This window comes from Euprymna scolopes, chromosome 8, assembly GCF_053919585.1.
Source record: "Euprymna scolopes isolate OS-2025 chromosome 8, ASM5391958v1, whole genome shotgun sequence".
In the NCBI taxonomy this organism is placed as follows: domain Eukaryota; kingdom Metazoa; phylum Mollusca; class Cephalopoda; order Sepiida; family Sepiolidae; genus Euprymna; species Euprymna scolopes.
This window is the reverse complement of record NC_136489.1, coordinates 62,404,316-62,423,070: the sequence shown is the minus strand read 5'-3', so window position 1 is coordinate 62,423,070 and position 18,755 is coordinate 62,404,316. Positions and strand designations below refer to the sequence as shown.

The following is an 18,755-nucleotide window of genomic DNA, read 5'->3' as shown; positions in this document are numbered from 1 at the left end:
GACTAAGAAACGCCCACCTGATAGCTCACCCTTCAAAACCCTTGGCGTAACAGTCACAGGTAACATTAACAGGAACAAATATGTTGAGGACACTCGGAAACCGGCGTAAACAAAATGGCCTTTCTCTATCGTACTAAAATATATTCAAACTTGAGAGAATTCTGTATTACCACAATACAATGATTTTGCTATACATAGAGTACTGTAGCAACATATGGGCTGTTGCGTTCACAATTAGTCTCGCTTTCTTTGGATAGTTATTTAAAAATATTCGTAAATCTAATAAGTCACGCACTATGAACCATGCTCGAAATCGTGTCATATTGCAACCATGTGGCATACTTGGTCATGCTTTACGGGCATTTTAACTCAACGTTCTCTGATAAACTCATTGCACATTACCTTCATTAAGTTCATACCCAGCCAAACGCAATTCCTATTCAAAATCACATATTTTTAAAGCTAGACTTTTTAGAAGCATTAAAGACTTCTACTCTAATAGCTACTTCCCTGACATTGCTAGGTTTTTATAATCACGTGTGTATTTCTCTAAAGACAGTCAAATGCAGAATTTTAAATGTTAAGAAATATTAAGTATTCCAAGACATAGTAAAAATATAAGAATAATATATACAATATATATATATATATATATATATATATATATATATTGGGGGGGTATGTGTTTGTGTGTTCCTGTATAGGTATATGTGTCTGATACAAAAATAGGAGCGTATTTTGCCGAATGATCCTTATATGACAAAGCCCGCTGCGGAAACCCAGAAGCAGCAATTGTTCATTGCTGTGAAAAGGGCATTGAGAGGGGGATATACATATATATATATATATATATATATATATATATATATATATATATATATATATATATGTATATATATAAAGAATATCAGTATATATATAAAAGAAGTTTATATATATATATAAAAGAAGAATATAAGTGTATATATATATATATATATATATATATATATATATATATATATATATATATATATATATATAAAAGAAGAATATAAGTGTGTATATGTATAAAATAATTAATTTTCGGCAAACAAAAGCCGTTGGTTTTAATTGGAACAGCCCCATTTTCATCCAAACTTTACTTTACACATTTAAAAATAGGGGGTATATGTTCCGAGGCGTTGGAAGGTGATTGTCTTATTATAATCTTCTGTCTTTATTTCTCTCTCTTCTCTCTCTCTCTCTCTCTCTCTCTCTCTCTCTATATATATATATATATATATATATATATATATATACAAGATTGTTACTTAAAGATATAAGCGCGATAAATGTTCATATTTACTAAAAATATAATAGATGCGCTGTTGTTTGTATATGTATTATTTCCTTACTATTGACTTACGTGTTAATTGTGCAAAAAATTGGTTGCAAGATATTTCCAATGTCTACTTCTCTGTCTTTATATTGTTCTATTTCATGAAGGTCTCATTTCTATTTTCAAGTTGTCAGCGAGCATTTTTAACGTTTATAAAATCTAAATTAATTTTATTTCAGTGATACGTTTCTTTTTCACAGTATATAGAAAACATACAAATGGCATTTACAAGAACATTATATAGTGCAAAGATATATTACAACCTGCTAAAGTTTAATTGAATATAATCCATGAACAAAAATAATAAATTCCTACGCTCACACACAAAAACACACTTATGTACACATATCTACCTATCTGTTTATCTTTCTTTTTCTCCCTTAATGTGTATATATTACCACTGAATATTTTGCAAAGATTAATAATAATTACATCATTACAATTATGCTCTAAGATCTATTCTGTGTTTAGTTTTTTTTTTAATACGGTGTCAAATTAACATTCACAGAGGTTGACTTTATGGTTTTCATTGTTGGCAACATTGCAGTTGTTAGTACAAACACCTATCTCAGGTGTAGCTCTATGAAATGTTACTCAATCAATACGCGTTACATGACGTATTATTTTAAAATAATATTTTTCATATGGGTGTATGCTCTTTACAATCTTTCTGGCACTGATGACTTCGTCCGTAACTACCATGCCACTTAATTTTTGTCATCTGTGCCATGGATTTCCTATCGTCGTTTTAAAGCATACTTTGTTTCCACGCTTTCTCACTTCATATCTATTTTTACCATGCCACATAATAATATTGTGTAATTCTTAACATCGTAAATAAGAGGTCTTATAGCTGGCAAGAGCAGACATATTTAAATTGAGTTAAGCATATTGTACATGTATGTAAATCGTTGTGTCTAGTTGGATATCATAAACAACTGTTACAGATGTCAATATACTTATATAACACATACACAATATACTCAAATACGTCGACCCACTTTTTACTTATCACTTACCACCGAGCAAAAAGCGCAGTGCTACTTTGACGTCAGAGACTACTATTTTGGACAACTTTACAGAGATACCATATACGGAATTGAACAGTGATATATATGTTCACATTAGACATACACTTCTGCATGTCAGTAGAGTGAGGAACGCAGGGGCCTAGTAAAGAATTCCAAATTCTAGCAATTCTAGTGATTATAATATTTGAGTAGAATGACTTCCGGAATGTCGGACTCACTACAAGTGTACGGCTGAGATGTTGCTGCTTGTCAGATTAGTAAAAGGTATTTACATCGAGAGTTCATCGAAAAGCATTAATTAAAATGCACTTAAAACAGACGCAAGGATAAAACGTTTCGGCGATAAAAACGATGTTGAAGTTTTGTCGATAGTGCGGGGCGTGTAAGGATTGCGAATCTATTTTGAACCTGTATACATGCAAGAGAGAAGTGTAAAGATGCACCAGCGCAAATGTGGCAACAATAATCCATGCATGGATGAATTGCGAACTTTCCACTTAACAGGATCCTCTAAGGTATGAGAAATTTTCTAACATGGGAAAGAACATCTAAATTTTCCGCAGCAGTCTTGGCAGTATCTTCATTTTTTGTTTTGATACATGTCCCTGTGAATGTTAAGCCATTAGTTATTTAGCAAAACCTTTCGCGTATTCTATCATTATCAATTACTATCATTACCTTAGTATGCCATCCCCATTTTTCTAAGCTCACACGGTTTTTTTTATATTTTCTTTTAATCAGTTTATTGTGAAAACGATTTAATTAGAGTAGTGATGCCGTTTGCACATCGATTGTTGTTTATGAGCTTGAAAGAAGACAACTTACAAGTAATCAATGGGATTCAATACAATAGGAAGTAGAACAAATCAGAATATAAAGCAACATGGCTGGTAAGAAAGTTTACTGTCATTAAAGATGTTTTACAAGTCGCTATGCATGTCGGTATTGTATTGATGCCGAACGCATTCACTTTGTCTGCATTGTTCGAATGCCTGAAATATTGATTTTTGTAGCTATCCTTTGCCTGGTCTATGCTATAGCTTCCTCTTGTTTGATTGCTATGATCTTTTGTTTAGCACTTCAATAGAACATGCACACGTGCCTCATTAGCTAAACAATAGAAGAATTGTGTATAAATTATTTAAAGAATGTAAGCGTATCAAAATTCAACACCGTACTCCAGAGACTAGATCCAGTACGCTACTAAGTTCGATAGGTAAGATACGCTAGTATTAGTTTTAATATATCTACGTCCTTGGTGTTTGGAGATAGGGTTTAATTTCGTTTTATGGCTTGTTTGTTTTTCAGATCATGTCAATCCGTTCTTCAGACATTATATTTTTTGATAACCAGTAAGTTCAAGAATAAAATAATTTATATATTTATTAATTCAATATATTTTGGAAACGTATTCAAGGAATTCTAAAAAATAAATAAATCTATTAAATAATATTGCTAAGTGACGATTAGATAGACGGAGATTGCTATCTGTACCCCCTTTACAATATAAGAGGAGTGCAGATCTATTTTATAGAGGTCCTTATTTATGAGGTGTTCCCGTCATTTTTATGCGTCTACTTATGCTAAAGGAATGTCGCTGTTGTCTATCTCACCTGTCCAAATCATTAAAGCTGACATATCCTTCCATTTACTGTAATCGATGCTCATTAGTTACCTAGTAAGTATTATATTTGCAACAAGCAGATCAATTTAGATTCCAAATACCAAATTATGGTCGTCGGTAGGCACTAGCGTCTAATATCCCTTTAATCCTAGCAAGTGCCAATTTAATCCTTATCCCTGAGTGGCTTCCGGGCCCTGGGAAGTGGTGATCACTGTGTAAAATATATATATATATATATATATATATATATATATATATATAATTTCAGAAACATATCACTTTATTTTTAAATAGGTAAATGCCTGTTTAATAAATAAATACTTGCAATATAAGAAAAAAATATTCTCTGCTCGGACAAAACTTTGAACAACATCCCTTTTTTGTACAGATGTCCTTATTTTAATATAATCTGAAAAATAATCTTATCAAAGTAATCATCTGTACATTGGGACCCAAATATGTAACTTGCAGTGGTCAGAAATTACTTTTGACTTACTTAAAAATTAGCTAAATTAAAATATGTAATTTAACTCCCTACTGAAGGTCGGAGTTTTCAGGCAAATTTTCATATTTCGTATCATTTTGTCCTTTCATTTTTTACAGTTAACACAACAATATCTAATCTAACTGAAGTGAATTTAAAATGCATTATTATTATTAAAATTAATTTGATTTTAATTATATCTAAAATTATTTGTACACTCATTTAATAGTCTTCCTAATGAGGGTAACAGGATTTTCCAAGATAACTACACGTAAAATTAAATTTCGTTTTTCGAATATATTTGATCAATAAGTAAGGGATTCACTGAAGAAGAGCGATTACTTCAATTTCATAAAGCTAAGAAACTAGATGTAAAAATGCAATATTCTTAATATAGAGTGTTATCTTAAAATCTAATTTTTATTATATAAAAGAAAATGTCATATTATTTAAGAACATATTTGGGAGTAGGTCAGTATTATTAAGATCAACAGTTTTCATAGAGGCAATTTAACACTAATGTAAAATTACGTTGATCGCTTTTTTATTTGTATTTTTCTAGTACTTGCGTGTTTTTATATAGAGTTTTTACGCACACCAATCACTTTCAAGAACTAGAGCCCCAGAAAGATTTGAACTAATTTGAGGTAATTGTAAAAAGGTCGACATTTATCACGCTCAGTGAAGCTAACCTGTTCACAGGTGTAGCCTTATATTAATAAATAAACAGGTTTACTGTTGGCACTTCCATTCTAGATTTAAATCGAGATTATCTTTTTTAAATTTTATAAAGAATCTATATTAGCTTGATAATTTTATTAGCTTATAGTAGATACAGTGAAAATATCAGCGGAAATGTTCTTAGTAGTAGTTCTAATAATTAATTGTTCAATAAAAGTATATATTCATTAAACCGTACATTATTACAAGATTGCTGCATAAAAAAATAAAAAAAAACAATTGCAGCAATTATTCAGAATATATTGTCAGGTAAACAGTTGTCATAATTTTAATATCAGCTGTAGTTATATCGACCATATGGTCAATTACCCCTAACATTGGCGTATGTTAGATATAAAGAAAGGAAATTGGAAGTCATTTTGAAGCAGCAGAATTGTGGGTTTTAAGACGAATTCTACGAATCTCATGAACAGAAATGAAAACAACAGAAACCACCATGCGTAAGGCAGAATACAGCAGATAACTACTTAATAACGTCCACGCCAGAAATTGATGGTTCCTGGGTTATTTAATGCGGGCGTACGGCTATAAAAAATCTTGATGTTAAGAAAAATCGCCGGAAAATAGGTAGACAAAGACAACGAAATAAGTTTACTGACAGTCTAAACAGGTTCACAGGAAACTGGACGATGAATCTCATCAGAAAGACCGGTGCAGAGGGGAATATACGACCATGATCATCAATGTCTGCATCACCATTCCTGATACTCGAAGAAGCAGAAGAAGAAGAAGAAGAAGAAGAAGAAGGAGAAGAAGAAGAAGAAAAAGAAGAAGTAATATCGATCTTTTTTTAAAAAAAAATGTTTAGAATTATTTAAACAACAAGGTTTACTCTTCAGAGCTATTAATATCGACCATATGACCAATTCCTCTTTACATGTTTGTAATTTGGTAATTATTTTCACCAAAAGTGAATTCAATATGGGGATGCTAACATATATATGTTCTTCATCATATGGACAACTACAAACAACAAAATAGCAGTAAAACATCAGACAGGTAAAATAAGATAAATCACATCCGAGTTATCATTTAATATTGTCTCTGTAACAGATACAATAAGTGCAATCTCTTTTAAGGAGGTTTTCAACCAAAATCACTACAGTCTTCACACAACCTGGTTTTTCGATTTTAATTATTATAGAATATACGTTTTTCCTTCACGCATACACCCTAAAGTTAAGTCTATCGAACCTGGTGTGGTTCATTAAAGTAATAAACATTGCCTTTGTAAGTAATAATTCCACACGAAAAAAAAAAGAGAAATAGTCAACCACCTCAGCAGGAATAACCTACTTAGTGACACACAATATGGTTTTCGCTCTGCAAGATCTACCGCAGATGTGCTGACGGTTATATCCCACAGGATTAGTGAATCTCTTTGCAAAGGCTTCCTTTCTAGGGCAATTGCTCTTGACATATCAAAGGCCCTCGAACAGGTATAACATAAGGGTCTACTTCACAAGATTTCCAGCTACGGTATAACTGGAAATGTTTCTAAATCATTAAATCATTTCTCTCCGATAGGCTCATAAGAGTAGTGGTAGATGGAAAAAAATCGGAGGCCTGCAATATAAATGCTGGTGTCCCGCAGGGGTCAATCCTGGGCCCAACTCTCTTCCTGATCTACATAAATGACCTCCCTAAACAAATATTAAATCGTTCGTTGACGTGTATGCTGATGACACGACCATCTACGGCAACACATCAAAGGCTGTAAATGACAAAGTTCTCTCTGATTCTCTCTCCTCTGATCTCGAGCGCGTGGTTCAGTGGGAGAAGATGTGGTGATTACCTTTAATGCATCCAAAACCAAACTCCTATCCTTACATCATCAACGCTCTGATCCCCATCTTGCATCAATTGTGATGGATGGCTCTCGTCTGGGTGGGATCCCGTGTTTTGACAAGTTTCTGGGTTTGCCCTTTACTCCTGATCTGAAATGGAACACATACATCACATATGTTGCCAAGGTCGCTGGAAAGAAGGTGGGATCCTTCTACCGCTCCAGAAGATATCTCACTACTTATGCAATTTTCTATCTATATAAAAGCCAAATACGTCCAAGGATGGAATACTGTTGCCATATCTGGAAAGGAGCTGCTAAGAACAGCCTATCCTGCCTTGACAGAGTACAAAATAGACTTCGTGGCTTAGTGAGGGATGCCCTTTTCTCTACTCTTCAACCTCTCTCCCACAGAAGAGACGTTGCGAGCTTATCATTGTTTTATCGTTATTTCCATGGCAGGTGCTCGTCTGAACTCCAATCTCTGGTCCCCACCTCGGCAATCTTTCACGAAAAACACCCGTCTAGCTGAATCCACTGTGAAAAATTTACCCCACTCTATATCCGTGCCTAAATCAAAACGCGGATTCCATGAACAAAGCTTCTTTGTTAGAACTGCACGCCTGTGGCACTCTGTTCCGTCTGCCTGCTTCCCACCGGACTACAACTTTGATGTCTTCAAATCCAATGTTAATAAATTCCTAATGAACCGCTCCCTTAAGTAAACACTTCATCAAATCTCCACACTAACGTAATGTACTTGCAATAACCCTTATCCCTGAGTGGCTTCTGAGCCTTGATACGTGGTGATCACTGTGTCAAAAAAAAAGACCTTAGATATAATGTTTTAATCTTCACTAAATAAGGCATGAAACTAGCTGAGGCGGAAATAGGGAACGCAATATACAGGCGCCATTATTATTATTACATATATTGCAATCTACAAAAAAGTACCAGTGCTAATACTGGTGACTTATATTAAACTAAGTTAATTTGAACGTTGACACATAGTGGAAATAACTATACATTTAATCTACATATAAAATATAGGTTATCATAAGAAAAAACACAAATACAAAAAAAAACAACTAATTAATTAATAGTAAATAACTAAACATGTCCAAATTTCACAGCATTTAAAAGGCTTCGATTAAATGCGGCCGATTTTTTCTTGTTTCAAAAATGAGAAAAATCATTCCTAGAAAATCGAAGTAGCTGACATCTTATCTTGGATAAATTGCAGTATTATAATATTAATACTGCAATTTATCCAAACCGATATTGCATTACTCTGCAGATTATGAATAAAAAATATATTTAGTGATATTCATAAAGCTCTTGATAACATGCTATATTGTTTCCTTTCATTCAAAATAAAAATATTTTTTTGTAATTATCAATGATCTAATAATCAACAACAATCTCCGGAAGTTGTCATACATATACGTTTATTATGAACCAACATTACGTCTTAGCAACTCAAATAGACTGAGTTAAAGTATAAATCAGATTCTGGATATATGTTTTGTTTAACTTAAATATTAACAATATCTGTTCATTTTTCTGAGAACAATACAAGCACCCGTGTTAATTTATTAGGATCCAATGTTTTGTCTCATGATACAAGTTTTATATGTTCGGATAATTTATGCGAAACAACGTCTGATCAATTAAGTTGTATGTAGTCAATAATTAAAGGCTCAGTAAAAGACTTTAAACAATTGTATTGTGACCGTCAGATTTCTTTATTGATCTACGTTCTGTCTTACAATCACACCTAGTATGCATGCACATCAGGACATTTTTAGGTGCATGTATTCACAAATTACGATGAAATCACATTATGTAAAGAAGAAATAGCGAATAACATGTACTTTTGACTGGTTGATAATGCATTTATATATAGCCTAGATTCTTTTAAAGCGACTCAAATGTTACAAACTCATATATTTTTACTATTTAATAAAAAACAGAAACTGTTTCTTCCATAAATATATCGTATGCGAAAAACACACTTCACTTACGAATTTTTTCTATAGTCAAAATGTTACTTGAGAGATAATATCAACTCCAGAACAAATAGAGACGAAATTGAGATTTCTTAGCAGGGAATTAAGACGTAATAATTCAGTACTACGGACCACATGCGTGTCTACAATAAGGGCACACTTATAACTATCATTTTACACACAAATTTCACATTATCTAGTTCATATATAGTATTATGAATATTGTAATATATATAAAGTTTATACACACACGCATATAAAGAGTGTCGTCAAAAAGAAAATCCGCACTTGTCATTAAAAAAAAATTAAGCTAAAGCGAATGTAACAGTTGGAACAACCTAAATCTCATTTGATTCGCCTTTTATTACCCTATAATTTTACCTCTCCATATTTGATTTTAAACATGTAATTGTCATATTACATAATTGGAAGGATAAGGAGTGTAGTAGTTAACAAAAACAATTGAAGATGCACCTACATTTTGAGTGTGGAAATTATTATTGGATCGAAATAAAATAATGTCAGTTGCCTTTTAATGTATTTTAGACTATTGGCAGGAAAGGTATTAATGTTAATATTTAGACGTATATATACACATTTCAACATTTTCCAATTGGACTTTTAGTGTATAATAATGTTATATCTAAGTCGAATTTAGTTTTCTTCGTACATTATTCTTGCCTTATTTTGTTGAGAATATAGTTTTCTTCATACATTCTTGCCTTATTTTGTTGAGAAAATCTGCCGAGTAAGAGTGCTTATATTGGCTAATATGAGAATAGATTATTTCGTATGCATCATGATGCCAGATATTATGACTCACATAGGCATGTCATATTTGTGAGTTTTGAGGTAATATAGGTATCGTATTCAATATATGATAGCGATTTTTCATCCGTTTCCCAAAGCTTTTGGAAGGATTTGTTTAATTTTCATTTTTTGTATCTCTCTCTCGCTCTCTCTCCCCCTCTCTCTCTCTCTTTCTCTCTCTCTCTCTCTCTCTCTCTCTATATATATATATATATATATATATAGAGAGAGAGAGAGAGAGAGAAGGAGAGATAGATATAGATATAAAAATGAAAATATCTGTGTGTGTCTGTCTGTTTGTGTAAACTTCCCTTCCAAGTAACTGTCAATTTTAGGTTTACAAACATAAGGGTACTGAGATTTGAAAACCTCTTTTTAAAAGGTTTTCGCCCAGACATTTGGCTGTCAATGGGTAAAAGTTCAACGGTTTTACATTTGAGAACTCTATCTTCGCTAAACACTTTAGATTTTAGCTGCAGGTTACATTGACATGGATCTAAAATTATAATTTGATTTGAACCCAAAACAATTAATGATAAGAGGCCGGAATTAAAAAACAAAACAAACAAACATTACTAATTGAAATAAAAAAATCAAAAACATATTCATCGTAATCATTTTCCTAATTACATCGTTGACGAACAAATAAAACGAATGCTACAATCCCTTGAAAACCCGAATAATAATATTAGCCAACACCACAATGCCAACCCCATAAATATATTTTATCAAAATCGAATGCCACCTCATTTCAGAATCCGAGAAACCGCAATTAAAAATACCATTCGTAGATACTTTAAACTTTTGACAGTAATTATTAGATTAAATTTATTATCTCCTACATGAAGTTTAGAACACAAAAGCTTGTGGTTAGAAACAACTCCTCACCGGCTATAAAAACGTTGGAACCAACCAGTGTAGTATATAAATTCAAATGCTTTATGGGAGAATGTAACTACGGAAATAATACATAGATTGGGCATACAATGAAAACGTCGTCCCGTCGAATAACCATGCATCTAAATAATACTAGTGCTATATATAAACATTTGATAAAATATCATAACTTTCCCCAACCAAAACTTAGAAAGGTCCTCGTTGACCACATAAATATTATGCAACATAATATTAAAAAATTAAAATTTCTTGAAGGATCATATACTGAACCCTTCAACGCACTATAAATAATATCACATTCGAGAAAAGCGGTAACGTTCTAAACTGTCGTGCGTAGTTCGTATTGGACGAACTTTGTTATCGGTGTCCACAAACATGCCGATTTCATTACTCGAATTTTTAATCGCCCTATAATTTTAATTGACTTTTCATCGACTCTCTATATTTTAACTCATGGCCGTTTACTTTATACTTTAGTTTTCACTTTAAATTCTCATTTTCGCTCCTTCGGACTTCTGATGATGATTTGTTGACGAATCGAAAGTGCTCGTGACACCAACAACTATGGAACTTTTTTCAATATTTTTTATTTTGATACAAACATTATACCGAAATTCAAAACAATTTAAAAAAATGAATCATATAAAGCATAGTGTATCCGTTGCATTTAATAAAATTTGCTTGAATGAGAAAATGCGGCCCAAATATACCAATTTCATATATATATATATATATATATATATATATATATATATATATATATATATATATATTGTTTGTTCTCTTAGACTCTATGTTTTTTCTTACTAGCGAGCTAATTTTTTTAAATATTGTTCGATTGTAAGACGAAATTTGCCGTATTAGTGAACGTTTTCGACCTCAATATATCGTTCTTAGGCGAGTGATGAAAAAGTATACAATAAAAAAGAGGCAGTTAATTGAATATAAAGAAGATAAAAATCTTTTAAAATACTTAATATACTTAAAAGAATTTAAGCATGTAATCCGTTTCCTATTGAGCCGAATTAATGGTTGTTTTTTTTATACGGACAAACAGGGCTTTAATCATTGGGAGGCGTGCATCACTGTGTGAGACATCAAAAATGGCTGTGTTTTTTATTAGTATATATCTCAATTATTTTTTCCATTAATTATAAATGCCTTATAGCCGAATGTGTTTCCAAAAATAACACGCACATTGACATGACTAGAACCAACAGCTCCCGTCGACTTACATGCCCCCCATATTCTCCCAAACAGCTTCATTCATCACCACCTTACACTCCCCCCCCCAAAAAAAAGAATTTACTAATAATAAACACCGTCATTTCAGCGGTCTTACACTGATATACGCCAGACAGTTCGAAAACTAGCCCGCAAAAAAATGGATTGTAAGAGAAACAAACAATAATTGTCTCTACCCTTCAATGTAACGTGCTTTCGTAGGCTCACGCACACACCCACACGCACACACTTATATATATATATATATATATATGTGTGTGTGTGTGTGTGTGTGTGTGTGTGTGTCTGTGCAGATGTGTGTGTAAATTAAAGGCCAGACAGATAAATAGATAAAAATATACACTGTTTTCTCATTGGAATAGATTAATGCTATTGAATTTAAGGTAGTAATGATTATCCTATTTAGAATATGGACTAATTATCCATAATAGAATTAGTGATGAATTTTCTCATTAAATGAACGCGTTTGGATAAACGACATGTATAAAATAATTCAAATGTATAAACCAGTTGGTTTATAACTTATATAATGATATAGTATTATAATATCTAATATAATAATAATGACGGATAATTCGAACTACTTTACATGGGTTCTTTCGCTGACGTAATACTATTAATTACCCTTAGCCTTTAATGAATAATGCCCGATAATAAAATAATAAATATTTTAACAACATCATATGAATACACTTTTTCAGACTGTATTAATGACATGAATAAATATTTTTTTTCGTGAGAAATAAAAGTCTATTGCTTAGTGTTTAGTATAGTATGTAGATCTTTTTAGTTTTGTACACAACATTTAAAATATGTATGGTCTAATTGCTCTGATTAAATTTAAGTAATATTTTAGCAATATTTTTTGCGAATATATAGCGTTGCGATTGTGAATGTATGCTTCTTTTCTGTTTGAACGCAAAGAGAAAGCTGAAATCTTAAAAATCAAATATAATATCAAGTTAAGTTTTCGTTTGGGCTTATGTTCAGTTGTATTTTTACAGCATATGTATATAAACTGTAATTCGAAAAAAGAGTTATTGTTTTTAAAAATGAAAAAAAAAGGGGTCATTATTTCATTTTATCAACATTTGTCTTTCACAATATTGTGACCATTAACAACTAAAACAATAACCGTTTTTTTATGAAGAACACATGACTGTCTCTGATGAGTTTTATCACAGGAAAAAAATGAACGTATGATTAAAATAGTATTAATGTGAAAGACATTTATTTTCTTGTGTTGTAAAGATCACTAAGGTTATACATGCTCGGAGAATTAAACTTTATTTAATTGGACTTAATTTATTCTAGCAAAATTAAAATCTCATAGAACATATACTTTACAAGTACATATTTCGTTATTATTTTGAGATTTCCCCGTTTCTCGTGTCAGGTGGTCTTTTCATTTCCAATTACCAAAAAGGTTGAATGAAATAATTATATAGTCATCCCATACCATTAAACGTCTATGATGAATTTGGTATAAGCATCACAAAAACACTAACAAAAGGAATGGCGTTTATAAGATTATTAAATAAGATTAAAAAGGAAAGTCACCTATCTGGAATTAACTCGGAAAAACAAGCACTGACAACAGAATAATCGCACTCAGATTATTTTACGCAATTGACATTATACAATATGGTAAATAATATTAAGATAAGAATAAATACATTAACATTTTTGGAAAAAATATTTATTAATATTTGACAAAGTCTAATATAATAATACATGTTGATATTCATTACGATAATTATAGCATGTATTATGATTATTGTTAAAGGAAATACATTAAAAAACTATAGAATTGACAATGACCGAAACTTTCGAGACATAAATTTGGCTGCTTTAGAAATATATTTCCATAAGAATAAAAACTCGAGAAAAATGGCGTTGCACGGTGAAAGTTTTGCCTACTCGCAAAAAAAATTAAAGTACGGTTGTTGTTAGAGACCAATGCCGTCCTTGAATAATTTTGGAAATTATCGGCCATTGTCCAAATAAAATAATCACGTTTTCACTGGTGCTTAGTGATGGTTTGGAGCGATATGATGCATGTACTGTTTGAATGTAAAAAGGTAATTAAGAGAATTGTAATCAAGAAAATAAAACGGTAGTTTTAGACGTAAGCCTTTTCACTGTGTATGGATTGTTTAAAGTAATCAAAAGCAGTGGTATTAAAGTAAATTCTAGTTTTATGTCTTTATTAACGTGCAAAACAAAAAATGCGATTTTTTTTTATTTCTCTTAAGAACAGCGTTCGGAATAGACACCCTTATATTCCCATGTAAAGAACGGCTTTCGGAGTAGGCACCCTCCGTTTATTGTGAGAGGCCCTTGCAAAATAATTATCTCAAATTAAACCGTGATAATTGTTGTCAGCATACGCACAAGCAAATGGAAAATATGTGGGGTGACAATGTCGGTAGGAGCGAAGTATATTTGTTCATCGCGTTGGCGTAAAAACCTGACATCCAATAAATTAAATTGCATAATACGGGGCTTTATATATGTATAAGTACTAGTCTTCGCAAATTCTTAATGAGATTTACTCAATCTGCATAGTCGAAAACCGGTAGAAGTTGTCATTCTAAGATAAAATTGTGGAAGTGGACCTAATGTACACCTTTACTCTCCCACATGCACACAAAAAAAAAACAGAATGTCTGCGCAATCTCGAGAGAAAATTCTGAAAGGACATTTAAATAAAATAATTCTGATTCAATTAGCAATCTAATAGCATTGACATGAAATCTGTAGCATAGGTAATTAGTCTAAAAGAATCGTAAATTTGTAAATAAAACCAGACCCTTTCTTTCAAAAACGCATGCAGGTTTGTCAATCGAGGTATTGAAGTCAAAATGGACAATGTATTTAACAGTTAAAATATATCAGCTATTAAATAAACATACTTTTTTGAAAAGATATGCGATGAAATGCTATAAAGTCAATTGCTAAAGAAGCTTACTATTCTTATTATAAGGGTGATGAAACAACATTACATAGATTTGTATCAAAATAATTTCACAGTTTAATCCGGAAAGAATATAGACAGCGAAATAAAAAGCAAGCGAGCGAGAGAAAGAGAGAGAGACACACACAGAGATAGATAGAAATGTTTGCTGTTTTGTCTTCAAATCGAAATCGAGAGAGAGAAAGAGAGAGAGAGAGAGTTGGGAACAGTATATACTGAGAGAGAATCAAGTAGATTACGCAAGTTAAAATAAGATATACATACATATATATATATATATATATATATTAATCTAATTCTTGCTTCGTTTGTTATTCATGAAACGATATTTCTAAATTAACAATTTAATTGACATTTTAAGACAGTCTATCCTTAGAGTGAAGGAAGTAAGTCGATTCTGCGAGACTGTTATCGGTTTTACTTCCGGTAGTTATAAAATTTCAATTCATACACCACGATTTGACGACTCTAATCGATCAGTAAAAAAATCCCCTATTTTTTTAAATTTTAATTCATTTGTTTATCATTCCAATGTTTTGATTTTTATAAAATTGCTCACCAGAAAGTGCGTTTTTAATTGAAACATAAAAGTCGAGGAACCTTAGCACAACTAGCTTTATTGTAAAAAAATCATTTTAACAAAATTGGCGGTGGACGTTCCCCCCCCCCCTTTTTTTTTAAACAGTTGTTCTATATAAGAAAATATGAACTTTTTATTAAAAAACAAAAAAATTTTAGTTGAAAGTACAATGTTTTCAAATAAAATGTACGGTACATATGCGTTTTGTTATCCTGGTGAAATAATATACTTTTATTTTGTTTCAGTCGTTTTTACTCTGGAGAGGGGTGGTGTTTTGTAACTATTCTGTGCTTTCAACTAACAATGTATTAAAAAAAAAACAAAAGGTAAATTTTCACATTAAATCCATCACCGCCACTTTTTACATGATAGGTTATGGGTGTTTATCCGAAAGCCGTTCTTTATATGCTGAGAATGGTGGTATTTATTCCAAAAGCTGGTTTTAACATAGGGAGGTTCGGGGTGTTTATTCCGATAGACGTGCTTAATATGATGAGGTTGGGGTTATTGATTGCCGCCATTGAAGTATAGTGCATTGTACAGGTTATTTTATCTCTAAAATGACTGTCATCTGCGAATTTTCAATGAGATTTTTTTAATCAACATAGTCGAAAATCCTGAAAAGTAGTCATTTTGAAGATAGTTGTGGAGGTGGGTCTAATGTAAAAAATACTAAATAAAAGATATCTTGAAATGTAAATTTTACTTAAAAAAACTCTTTTCAAATAGTGCGGTACCAAAAATAAAAATAGACTAAAAATACCCTTCTTCTGGTTTGTACTTGCACAAATATCTGAAAAGTTGTCAACAAAAATAAATATACAAACAGTAAATGTTTTCAAAGGCAAGATAACTTATATGTCTACCTAACTAGGTAGTCTTTAGTGTTTTTTATTGGGTTTGTATTACTGTACACAAAGATTTAAAATGTTGTCAAAAAAAAAACAAAAGAAAAACAAATGTATAACAAATATTATCAAAGGCAAGAGAAGTTACGTTTCTACAAAACTGGATAATTTTTTCGTGTTTTATTTAATGTTAAATGTTTATTCGAATCGAAAAACACAGCGTTTACTGCTATATTTTAAAATTACAAATGGTTGAAGATTCTGTGGTAAACCCATTAAGTTTGCGAAAATGAGTTAAAAATAAAAAAAAACGATCAAAACTACTGTTAAAAAACACCGAATATATGTCAGCATATCTTGAGTATGTTCCTAACAGTTCTTTGTATATGTATTTTAGTTTTAACTAATTTTCCCAAACTAAACGTGTTCAACACAGTCTGTTGCTATTTGTATTTTTCAATATACTGATAAACACTGCATGATTTCGAACCAGTTAAACATTTTACATTAAATAAAAACACAAAAATCTTTTTCCAGTTAGGTAGAAAATTAACTTATCCTGCCTTTGATAACACTTATTTGTTATATATTTATTTTTCGACAACTTTTTCGTATCTGTGTTTATCAATACAAACTCTTTTTATTTAATGTAACATTCCAACGGCTCGAAAAAAAAGTGTTTGTCGGTGTATTTGAAAATACAAATGGTGGCGGGCACTGTTGATTACGCTAGGTTCGGAAAATGAGTTGAATTTTAAAAAATCTATACAAAATACTGGTAGGAATCCACTGAATATGTCAGCCTATGTCACGGTATCATATATTCGGTGGGTTTTTGACACTGTTTCTATAGTTTTTTTGTTTTTACTTATTTCCCAAATTAAACGTATTCAACAGAATCCGTGACCATTTGTCTTTTTTCGAATACATCGATAAACACTGTGAGTTTTTTCAAGCCGATTAAGCATTTTACATTAAATAAAAACACTAAAACATTATCCAGTTATTTAGAAACTTAACTTACCTTACCTTTGCTTTCATTTATTTGTTTTTGGACAGCTTTTTTCGAATCTGTGTAAAGTAACCCCCTAACCCAAATATTAATTAAAAAACAGTAAAAAGAAAACTCTATTAAGCGTTTCAACATCCGGCTTAATCCAGTGATTTTTTGTCAAGTCCAAGCCATGATTGACGGAACATCCCGAGGACCCGGATCAAATTCTGCAGGAGTAATATTTCTGCTCATTTTCGCCTTTTTTACTTTTTGGTGAGCATTGCTGTACTAAGCATATAAGGAACATGCATTTCTCTTTTTATTGTTTTGGTTCCATTACAACAAATTGGGCCACAGCAACACCGGCAGGGTACAGGTAGTATATATATATATATATATGTATATATAACTACTTCATTTATTCACATGAATTTAATATACGAAAGTATAGATTTATGCGTAAACTTTAAGTATTTACTTCAAAAGTGCTCAATACGTAGGTAGAGCTAGTTAGTAATTTATAAAATATATATGGCGATTAAGCTACACTGAATATTCTGCGTTTCATCGAACTATAGGATTCGTCAGGCTTATGCGCGAATTCTGTCGTTGCTTCTTGTTTTTATATATGTTGAGGATTTCTAGTTGGCCAATCAGCTTTCTAGTATCCACCGTGCCCCTTCCTATCAGCCAATGGGCATGCATTTTATCAAACAAAGGATCTGTTTTAGAACTAGGTTAGTGGTTTTAGGTGGCTGTTCTCCTTTTTTATACATATAAATATACCTATATGTACACAATAATGCATATATATATATACATATATATATATATATATGTGTGTGTGATCGTTTATGTATATTCATATTTATTTTATTTATTTATTTGTTTGTTTTCTATTGTTATTGATAGTTTTAAAGCTATTTGTATCGCTATCCTAGAGTAAGTTTTATTTTGTGAACACAGTTGTTTGCTATTTCCCGCCTACAGTTTAATAGATTTTGAGCTTCTTTAAAGTACAGGATAGAAAATTTTTCATGGAGGCATAATTTACATGGGTCGTCTAAATGTCTGCATGTGGTAGCTTGTTTCATTATTTTCCATTCGACTACCGGCGAATGTCCGCTTTCTTTGAGTTCCACGTATTTATTCGCTAGTGTTGTTTTTATACGGTGTTTTTTATTTTTTATTTTTTATTTTTAAGGAAGGGGCGCGGTGGATACTAGAAAGCTGTTTTGCCAACTAGAAATCCTCAACATATATAAAAACAAGAAGCAACGACAGAATTCGCGCATAAGCCTGACGAATCCTATAGTTGGATGAAACGCAGAATATTCAGTGCAGCTTAATCTCTATATATATTTTATAA

The 18,755-nt window shown here is 31.6% G+C and overlaps 1 protein-coding gene across 3 annotated transcripts in view; it reads right to left on the bottom strand.

Moving 5' to 3' along the window:
• Positions 1 to 18,755, bottom strand: part of LOC145283593 (5-hydroxytryptamine receptor 1D-like) — a 1,014,695-nt gene that overhangs the window by 628,958 nt on the left and 366,982 nt on the right. The gene's annotated exons all lie outside the window — the stretch shown is intronic.